Genomic DNA, 11,174 nt, shown 5'->3' with positions numbered 1-11,174 from the left:
TCCTGTTAGGATTCATGTTTAAGTGTTATGTTACCAAGAGCATTATGCTGTGTTTCGGTGCTTAAACATGAAACGTTGTAATATTTTCTCAATGAATCGTTGTAGGATTCTTGTTGAAGTAATTACCTTTTAATTGATAACTAAAAACGATGAGTAAAGTGATGTAAAAATATACACATTTTTAATATTGGAAAAAGGACTGATGTATATATCATCTTCCTTGTATAATTGTTATAGAAAAGGAGCTAAGAAACTACACCAAGGAGAGTAAGTATAGATGTACTTATTGAGGAATGATTCTATGTTTCATTAGGACTGTGTGGTGTGTGTTTATTGCATGTGGTTGTTCATGCATTTCATGTTGTGTCCAATTAATATAACGGCTGATGAGATAGCCATCAACAAGCTGATGTAGTAGCAAGTGGAAGGAAGGCTAGTCAATGGATCCAGGGGGTTCATAGTGACCCAGGGGTGTCCAAAGTCCTAATATATATAACTAATGCTGGGACCGGTAGGATTCCTGTGCAAACAGGTAAGACTTTAAGTGTGAGGCAAAGGACATGAACGGGTTTGAATACCTAAGAACGAGAGGTCTGAAGTAAGATGATCATAAAACACAAACGAAATTGTTACTACGATGCATATTCATACAACTCTTGCATTTATATTATTTATGAACTGTTATTAATCTGATAGTAACTTAGTTATGAAAATGGATGACTCACTTGTTTGTCTATGTAAATATGATAACGTCATATTTGCATAGTTACTGATGCAGATCTGGAGAATGAAAGCATGGACCCATATGCCAGTTTTGATGGTTTTTGAAACCATCAATGAACTATCATGTGCTAGCTTAGAAATTACTAGTTGCGCTTATATGTGTTTTGTTTTATGGCATGTAAATATTTATAACAATGTCATGTTCGACATGTTTTATGTTATATGCTTATGTGCCGCCTGTGGCACTAATTTTGATGCACCTAGTGTGCATATAGGATGTAAAGATAAACCTAAGTAACTTTTAATAAATGTATCAAGGTATTTCAGTCAGCTCTAAATGTGTTATGATATCAATTCCTAAGGCTTTAGAAGAAAAAAAATATATATTCCACTGCGAGAGTTTATCTCTGATGTAGTAATGTCACGTGGAAACCGGAGGTTTCTGCTTACGAATTTGCAGGCTCAAATTCGGGGCGTTACAGTATGGTATCAGAGCAATTCGCTCAGGTGACCATCAGAATTGACCTACCTAGAAACTAGAGCATAACCAAGAGCTACTTTTAGTAAATGATTTTATAAACCACGTAAAAGATTTCGTTTGAAGAATGTAGTGTTGAGTCGGGAATAATAGTAAATGAATAATTATAGAACTGTAGAAGCATCGGTTTTGTTTAAATATGCTATGTACCCTAAGTAAAATAAAAACTTTTGTGTGCAATATCTCTTTGTAAGAATTAGAGAATGACAAGCTTTTGAAGCTAATCAATATGTATCTATGTGATTAAATGTATTGTGTAGTATTTAAATTAATTATTATTTTGGTGATTAATCTAATGCGATGGTACAGAATTATGGCACCTCGACGTTACCCTGTTCGTAACGAAAACTACGGAAACCATCGTCATGGCAACCGTGATGACGAATTCCCACCTCCACCTCCACCATTTAATGATGGAGTGCATCTGGCCTTAGCTCAATTTATGGCTGAAACTACTAGGCAGTTTGCCGAAGTAGTGGCAAGAATTCCACAGCCTACTGGCCGATTGGAACAGGTAGGTTGCTCTCTACGCGATTTTGCTAGCCAGCAATTTCATCTTTTTGAAGCCTGGATTACAGATATCGCGCTATTGCATGAGACACTTGGCTGTACCGATGAGCAAAAGGTTAGCTATACAGGACTAAGGATAACTGATGAAGCTGCAAGATGGTGGAAGTCTAAGAAAGGACTCTTAGGAATAGAGTTGGGACGTGGAGTTGCTATCCCTTGGGATAGGTTTGTAGAAGAATTCAATGGGCGCTTCTTTCCGAGGGCACAAAGGTAGATACGGGCCATTGAATTCCAGAATCTGGTGCAAGGCACAATGACGGTATAGCAATATTCCTCTAGGTTTATTGAACTATCAAGGTTTGGCATCAACCTAATCCCGGATGAAGAATCAAAGGCAGAACGTTTCGAAAATGGCCTTAATCCTCGTATTAAGGAAAGAGTCATGTGCCACGAAATTAGAAACTTTGTCAAACTGGTCGATATAGCATCAATTGCCGAAAGAGGAATGCGCGAATCATCCGCTGCTTACGAACTGAAGAGGCGAGCAGCGTCGTAGGTGACATACCCATCAAGGCGACCTGCCCAAGCGAGGGTGTATACCTTAACTCCGGTTGAGGTAGACGAAGAAGAAGAACGAGGTGTTAACGATGTTGTGACAGGTATCATCTTTTTGTTTGGTATCCTTGCGTGTGCTCTTTTTGATTCAGGAGCTACACATTCATTCATTTCTGAAGCATACATTAAATTACGTCATGTTAGCACTCGACCTTTAGTACAAAGTCTTATGGTTGAAACCCCTGGAGGAAAGAAAGTCGTATGCGATAAAATGGTAGAGAACTGTCCAATCAATATAAAAGGAAGGAACCTACCCATCAATCTATCAGTGTTTAAATCTCTAGGATATGATGTAATCCTAGGCATGGACTGGTTATCAAAGTATTATGTGAGTATAAATTGTAGAGAGAAGGTAGTCATTTTTCAATTGCCAGGTGTTGAAAGATTTAAATTCAACGAATCTTGTACGCGAGCCACTCCACCACTACTTTCCCCAATACAGGCTACAAGGAATATACGACAAGGAGCATCAGCGTTCTTAGCTTATGTGACGGCGAAACCAGAAGCGGAGCGTAAGTTAGAAGATATTCCAGTGGCATGTGATTACCCAGACGTGTTTGCCGAAGTTGTGACAGGATTGCCACTTGATCGTGAGATTGAGTTTACCATTGATTTGATTCCGGGAACTCAACCCATTCACAAAGCACCTTATCGTATGGCGCCCACCGAGTTGAAAGAGCTAAAGAAACAACTCCAAGAACTTTTGGACAGAGGATTCATATGCCTAAGCGTATCACCGTGGGGAGCACCGGTATTGTTTGTCAAGAAGAAAGATGGGACTATGCGACTATGCATAGACTACCGGGAGCTGAACCGCGTTACCATAAAGAATAAATATCCTCTGCCAAGGATTGACGACTTGTTCGACCAATTGAAGGAAGCCAAGGTATTCTCGAAAATCGACCTTCGATCGGGATACCATCAACTTAAGGTAAAGGAAGAAGATGTGCAAAAGACGGCAATTCGAATGAGGTATGGTCATTACGAATTCTGAGTCATGCCTTTTGGGGTGACTAACGCACTGTCAGTATTTATGGATCTAATGAATTGTGTTTTCCATATGTACCTCGATTTGTTCGTAGTTGTGTTTATTGATGATATTTTAATTTACTCAACTAATCATCAAGAGCACAGAGAGCATTTGAAAACAGTACTAAATGTTCTAAGGGAAAAGCAGTTATTTGCCAAACTCAAGAAGTGCGAATTTTGGATGGAGAAAGTTTCATTCTTAGGGCACGTTATCTCAAAAGATGGAATAGCAGTTGATCCTAGCAAAGTTGAGGCTGTCGTCAACTGGGAGCGGCCAACCAACGTCCATGAAATCCGTAGCTTTCTTGGATTGGCAAGTTACTACCGAAGATTTGTAGAAGGTTTTTCCAATCTTTCTGGCCCTTTGACCGCCCTCACTAAGAAGAATGCTCATTTTCAATGGAACGATAAGTAATTGCACCTGTCCTTGTTCTGCCAAGAGAGTCTGAGAAATTCGTAGTTTTTAGTGATGCCTCTCTTAAAGGACTAGGGTGCGTACTCATTCAGCAAGATAAAGTTATAGCTTACGCCTCTAGACAGTTGAAGGACCACGAGAGAAACTATCCTACTCATGACCTTGAACTAGCTGCTGTAGTTTTTGCTTTAAAATTTTGGAGACATTATCTTTTTCGTGAGAAGGTAGAAATTTATAATGATCATCAAAGTCTAAAATATATTTTCTCGCAAAAAGAATTGAACATGAGGCAGCGTAGGTGGTTAGAATTGTTAAAAGACTACGACTGCTATATTCTATACCATCCAGGGAAAGCAAATGTAGTCGCAGACGCTTTGAGTAGGAAATCACAGGGTGCATCAACGAACTCAACGCCTACCCCTAATCAACTTGCCAAGCAATTGGGAATGATCCAGCTGGACGTGGCGCCAAGCGTGAAGGATGCCGTCCTAGCAAACTTTTTATCCGTCCATTAACTGCTGATAGGTATTCCTAAAGGTACCACAGATGAAGGGAGTCATGCGGTTTGGTAAAAAGGGAAAGCTAAGTCCAAGGTATGTTGGTCCCTTTTTAGTGACGGAAGTCGTAGGTCCGGTCGCCTATAGAGTTGAATTACCATCTAACCTAGCCGGTGTACATGACGTATTCCACGTTTCCACGCTACAAGAATATGTGCACGACCAGTTACACGTAATAGACTTTGAACCCTTACAAGTTCAAGCAGATTTGAAATATGAAGAGAAGCCGGTGCAGATCTTGGATCGAAAAGTACAACAACTGAGGACAAAGACAATACCACTAGTAAAAGTTCTATGGCAGAACCATGAAGTAGAAGAAGCTTCTTGGGAGTTAGAACAAGAGATAAGGAGCAAATACCCGTACCTATTCCCATGAGCCACTTTGAAGTAGCTATGTTTAATACTTTCGTGATTTATGACGTAGTATTTTTAGTTAAATAACTTTTACGGTAGTAATTGTGTTTAAAATAGTTTGCGAGTAGTAGCTGTGAATACATACTATAGTCGGTATGTCGAGCCCATAAATAGATCATGGTACTATATAAAACCAAATACCCAGGTAAAGATAGTATGATTTGAAAAACATTATTTTCTTACACCCTTTTTGATAATTGTCAAATATCATGGAGTTAACATAAAGTTTAAAACTCTGTACATCAAACCACACCTCAAGATCAACCAGAGAGAGAGTTACCTCAGTCCTCCACTAAGCCATGTCTCAGTGACTTTGAAGATGATTAAGTAAGTAACATCTCTGCTTGAAATTTTTCTTACTTAGTGTAAATTTTTTCTTTTGGCATAACTTAGTTTACAAATTTCGATGACGAAATTCCGATAAGGTGGGTAGGATGTAACGCTCAATAATTTCAAGCTCTTAAGAAATCATTGATATTGTTGAGGAGACAATATCCACATGTTTTTATAAGCAAACCTAAAGTTGTTTCGAAAAATTAAAAGATCAAAACCTAAAAACCCTTAAAAACCTAAAAGTAACATTTAAGCTTTAAACTTTTATTAAACCGAAAACAGGTCAAACAGACTCAGATTTAGATAATTCAAAAACCATTGTGCTTACAAAAGAAAGATCTATCATGTGGCAAAAGTTAGTAAAAAGCCCACCAATTGACTTTTTGACCCGAGCCTAAATAACCCAACTGTCGATATTAAACGAAAAACTGTCAAGAAAAATATCTCCATGCTTCTAAAAACATTTATGTATAAAAAACAAAAGTAATGATGAAAGGATAGGATATCTCAAGAGTAATCATGATAAGAAAGAAAAAATCAATAAAGCAAGTGTGAACGCAAAAAGTGGATAAAAGATATTTTGGCTTTATAGACAGAAACTTTGACTTGACCGGAACTAAGTCAAAACGAACTCAAAATGAGACGAACCAAAAAGAGAAAATGTTTGTCATGAAGTCCTCTATCTACCCTCAAAATTTCACGTCAATCGGAGTAGGTTTGACCATCTAAATAATTCTCGGAGTAGGCTGCCCTCTAATTGGACGAAAATTCTAAAATCCAAATTTGCAAGACATTATCCAATAAGCTAATTCTTTTATTACATTTTGGACCTAAATACCCCTGCTTTCCTCCTATAAATAAGCATGCAAGGCCCTTTTTTTTTCCACACAAAAATCCTAGACAACTTTCAAGAAAGCTTTTGCTTTGGTTTTCTCTCCCTTTTTCTCTCCTTCTACCACACGACTACTTTGGTGTTCTTGAAGTCATTTTTCTCTCCAAATCAAATTGGTGAGTAAATCTTGACACCTCTTCCTTACTATTTGATTTCATTTGTATTTATTACTACGGAGTTGGTTTGATCCCCCGTATTTATTTTATCATTTATTGTGTTACTACGGAGTGGTTTAAACCCCCGTATTTATTTTACCATTACTACGGAGTGGTTTAATTCTCCGTATTTATTTTATCATTTATTACGTTACTACGGAGTGGTTTAATCCCCCGTATTTATTTTATCATTTATTGCATTACTGTGGAGTGGTTTAATCCCCCGTATTTATTTTATCATTTATTGTGTTACTACGAAGTGGTTTAATCCCCCGTATTTATTTTATAATTTATTGTATTCCTACAAAGTGGCTATACCGCTAATTTCTCTATCCCTTTGCATATTTATTTTATAATTTATTGTATTCCTACAAAGTGGCTATGCCACTATTTCCCTATTCCTTCGTATATTTATTTTATCATTTATTGTATTCCTACAAAGTGGCTATGCCGCTAATTTCCCTATCCCTTTACATAAAAATATTATCCTGTTAGGATTCATGTTTAAGTGTTATGTTACCAAGAGCATTATGCTGTGTTTCGGTGCTTAAACATGAAACGTTGTAATATTTTCTCAATGAATCGTTGTAGGATTCATGTTGAAGTAATTACCTTTTAATTGATAACTAAAAATGATGAGTAAAGTGATGTAAAAATATACACATTTTTAATATTGGAAAAAAGGACTGATGTATATATCATCTTCTTTGTATAATTGTTACAGAAAAGAAGCTAAGAAACTACACCAAGGAGAGTAAGTATGGATGTACTTACTGAGGAATGATTCTATGTTTCATTAGGACTGTGTGGTGTGTGTTTATTGCATGTGGTTGTTCATGCATTGCATGTTGTGTCCAATTAATATAACGGCTGATGAGATAGCCATCAATAAGCTGATGTAGTAGCAAGTGGAAGGAAGGCTAGTCAGTGGATCCAGGGGGGTTCTGATGGAAATCAAGGCACCGCTTTGAAGTATCTCGTTCAAGTACCAATTGGGCCGGTTACGAGAGCACGAGCAAAGAAGTTTAAGGATGTGCTCAACGGACTCATCCAAGAGTTATGGACTCAAGCAAATTTGTGGAGGCCCATTAAGCATGATCCACGTGGCCAACAAAGAATTGTCACCTTGATTCAAGTTCTAGAAGGATCCAGTCAAGGCTAAGAATTGCTGAGATTGTTCATTAATTTAGAAGGATCGGATTGCATGACTTTATTTTCTTTACCTACCTAAGATCTTTATTTATTTCTTTCCTTTTAGGATTAGGACTTTATTTTCTTTCCTTGCTAGGAATTGATTTGTTTGTTTTTTGGATTAGGACTTTGTTTTCTTTCCTTGCTAGGAATTGATTTGTTTACTTATTAGGATTAGAACTACTTTCTCCGCAAGTAATTTTCTTGTATAAATAGGTGTACCTACCATGTAATCGATAGACATTGAATATTGTTAAAAACTTGTGAGATTTATTCTCTTTGGTTCTTTGAAGAACTACTCGAACTTATCGGGATTTCCCGTGGCGTTCATATCGACTTATCAAACGGACTTCCACCACCGTTTGTGGCGTCTTCCTAATACCGAGGTTCTTGTTTATTATAAACAACGGGTCGAGGTCTTTCATTCGAATCTGTCCTTAGAAACGGTCTTGGGTTCCCTTTCGTTGTTGGGTCTCGTTATTCTTGACAGGGTTCACATCAGGTTCATAGTGACCCAGGGGTGTCCAAAGTCCTAATATATAACTAATGCTGGGACCGATAGGATTCCAGTGCAAACAGGTAAGACTTTAAGTGTGAGGCAAAGGACATGAACGGGTTTGAATACCTAAGAACGAGAGGTCTGAAGTAAGATAATCATAAAACACAAACTAAATGGTTACTACGATGCATACTCATACAACTCTTGCATTTATATTATTTATGAACTGTTATTAATCTGATAGTAACTTAGTTATGAAAATGGATGACTCACTGTTTGTCTATGTAAATATGATAACATCATATTTGCATAGTTACTGATGCAAATCTGGAGAATGAAGGCATGGACCCATATGCCAGTTTTGATGGTTTTTGAAACCATCAACGAACTATCATGTGCTAGCTTAGAAATTACTAGTTGCGCTTATATGTGTTTTGTTTTATGGCATGTAAATATTTATAACAATGTCATGTTCGACATATTTTATGTCATATGCTTATGTGCCGCCTGTGGCACTAATTTTGATGCACCTAGTGTGCATATAAAATGTAAAGATAAACCTAAGTAACTTTTAATAAACGTATCGAGGTATTTCAGTCAGCTCTAAATGTGTTATGCTATCAATTCCTAAGGCTTTAGAAGAAAAAAAAATATATATTCCGCTGCGAGAGTTTATCTCTGATGTAGTAATGTCACGTGGAAACCGGAGGTTTCTGCTTACGAATTTGCAGGCTCAAATTCGGGGCGTTACACAAACCAGCCGTAATAATATACATATGTTCTATTCCATTTAAACTCATAGGCATATTGATACGTCTAGCATGAAATGTCACATAAATCATTCTATGCAATCTAGCTGTAACAGTATATATATATTATGTTCCATTCAAACTCATATACATAGTGATACATCTAGCATGAAATACCACATAAATCATTCTATGCAATCTAATTATAACAGTATACATATGTTCTGTTCCATTCAAACCATATACATACTGATACATCTAGCATGAAATCCATCATAAAACATGTCACACGTCATCATCATGTCATGCTTGCATTTCTTTCGTTTTCATTGTTTCATAGTGCCTGTGAGACTTGAACCCAATGTCTTGTTTCTGATGCCGATAGGACTTGAACCCACAGTCTTACACTTGGTGTCGATGGGACTTGAACCCATGGTCTTCATTCTTAGTGTCTATGGGACTTGAACCCAATGTTTTGTTTCTAATGCAGGTGGGATATGAACCCGCGGTCTTACACTTGCTCTGCCGATGGGACTTGAACCCGTGGTCTTACGTTCAGTGATTTCGTTCATGCTTTCACATACTAATGCATCAGTTAACAACACAATTTTTCATGTAATCTTCAAACATATCATGAAAACATTGACCCAACATAAAATTCATAAATTATATCTCATACTCGTTTCTATAAATATACTTGAAACTCATGAAACATCATCAAATCATATCTCAACATAATTCAAGATATTGAAAGCATTCTCAAACAAATACTATAACAAAATATTATCGGCTCGAATTATCACAAATATAGCATTTTATAATATCATTAAAAACACTAAAACTTAGTATCTTTTCTTAGTGAGTTAAATACTCACCTAATCTGCTTAAGGAAGAGCTTGTCATGGATTTCTCAACGCAAGCTTTGCAATGCATCTTTGCATCACACATTGCAACAACACTAATAAACTAACCCAAAACACTTCCTAACTCTAAACACCACATGGGTTCTTAATTTGTCTCAAGAGCTAACCTATCACGGCAACCCATAGAATTTTGAGGGTTCTATTTGACGATCCAAAAACCAAAAATTATGCCATGCATGCTTTCTTATACATAAGTCTTTTAGATTCTTTCTTTCTCATCACTCTGGGACTTGTCCTGACAGCTTTTGAGATATCTTTTTGCATACATACTTATCATCATGAGGGACTTGTCCCTACGTAGTGAGAGCTCGTAACTCATTCCTTTCGAGAACTTTTCCTCCATAACATCATCATTAAGTTAACAACATCGAGGGCTCGCCCCCAAGGACTCGTCCCTTAGTGTAATGCTAGGGACTCATCCCAATACTTTAATATCTTATGCACTTTTCTTATTTATGCTCATGCTTCATGATATAATATAATCATACTTCTGCTTTTATGTTCATGCATTGTTCAATAACATTTCACTTTCATAATTCATAAAACATATATTGAAATCATTAACTCTTCTCAAAAGCCACAAACATATCTCAATCCTCAATTTCATAAGACATACTTAAAAGCTAATGAATCATCATCAACATCATATCTTAACATAATTCAAGGTATTCAAAGCAATCATAAATCATATAATATCATAATAATTTATTATTGTTAAAATATCCACCTAAATAATAGGCGAATAAATGTACGTTTTACTGCAAGTGCACAAGGTCAAAATGATAGTATAGAAAGCAAGTACGATATTATTCCCGCAAAGATTGGTAAATTGTGTTTAAAGAGAATTTCCTAAATAAATTACTTGAATGGGATGATATAAATTATTGAATTGAAATAATAAGAAGAAAAGGTAGGGCTTCGATATCCACCGCTAATTATACTCAATTAAGATTCACAATACACAATACTACAATCATAACATGATACTTAATGTTTGCCAACCTAAGGGCATGACATCTACTCCTTAGGCTATTGATCTCCCTAAGCAATGAATTAGGCATGGCATCTACTCTAATTCTTTTCTTTCTCAAAGATTAGGCATGGCATCTACTCTAATGTCTTTAAGAAAGCATAAAACTAAGGAGATTGACAAACACATGAAACCTAGAGCATGGCATCTACTTCCAATTTTTCATGTTGATTAATCCAAGAACCTATGATGGGGTTCTTTTGTTACTCTATTATGCCCAAAATTCAGGCATCAAAATTGACATAAATAACAAGTCCATACCACATGCATATGATGATCAAATATAAACATGTGAGGAATTCAAGGAAACATAAAATAATCAAGTTAAGCATCAGTATATAAATTGTAGCAAGGGCGCCAATTAAAACCTTAAATAGACATGATTTGGATGAAAATCATCCTCATAATAAAATAACAAATAAAAAGAAAACCTAGAGAAAACCCCCTTCTTGAAGTAGCCTTTGATCCTTCCCAAAGCTTGTGTCTTTCTTCAATGTTTAGAGGCTTATTTATAGGGATTAGGAGAATCTTAAAAGCCCTAGTAATCTCAGAAAATTCGGAAGTCAGTCTCCTATTCCAAGTAGGAGACTGAAAATTCAAT

Source organism: Alnus glutinosa, chromosome 12 (genome assembly GCF_958979055.1).
Source record: "Alnus glutinosa chromosome 12, dhAlnGlut1.1, whole genome shotgun sequence".
NCBI classification, from domain to species: domain Eukaryota; kingdom Viridiplantae; phylum Streptophyta; class Magnoliopsida; order Fagales; family Betulaceae; genus Alnus; species Alnus glutinosa.
This window is presented reverse-complemented; position numbering follows the sequence as displayed.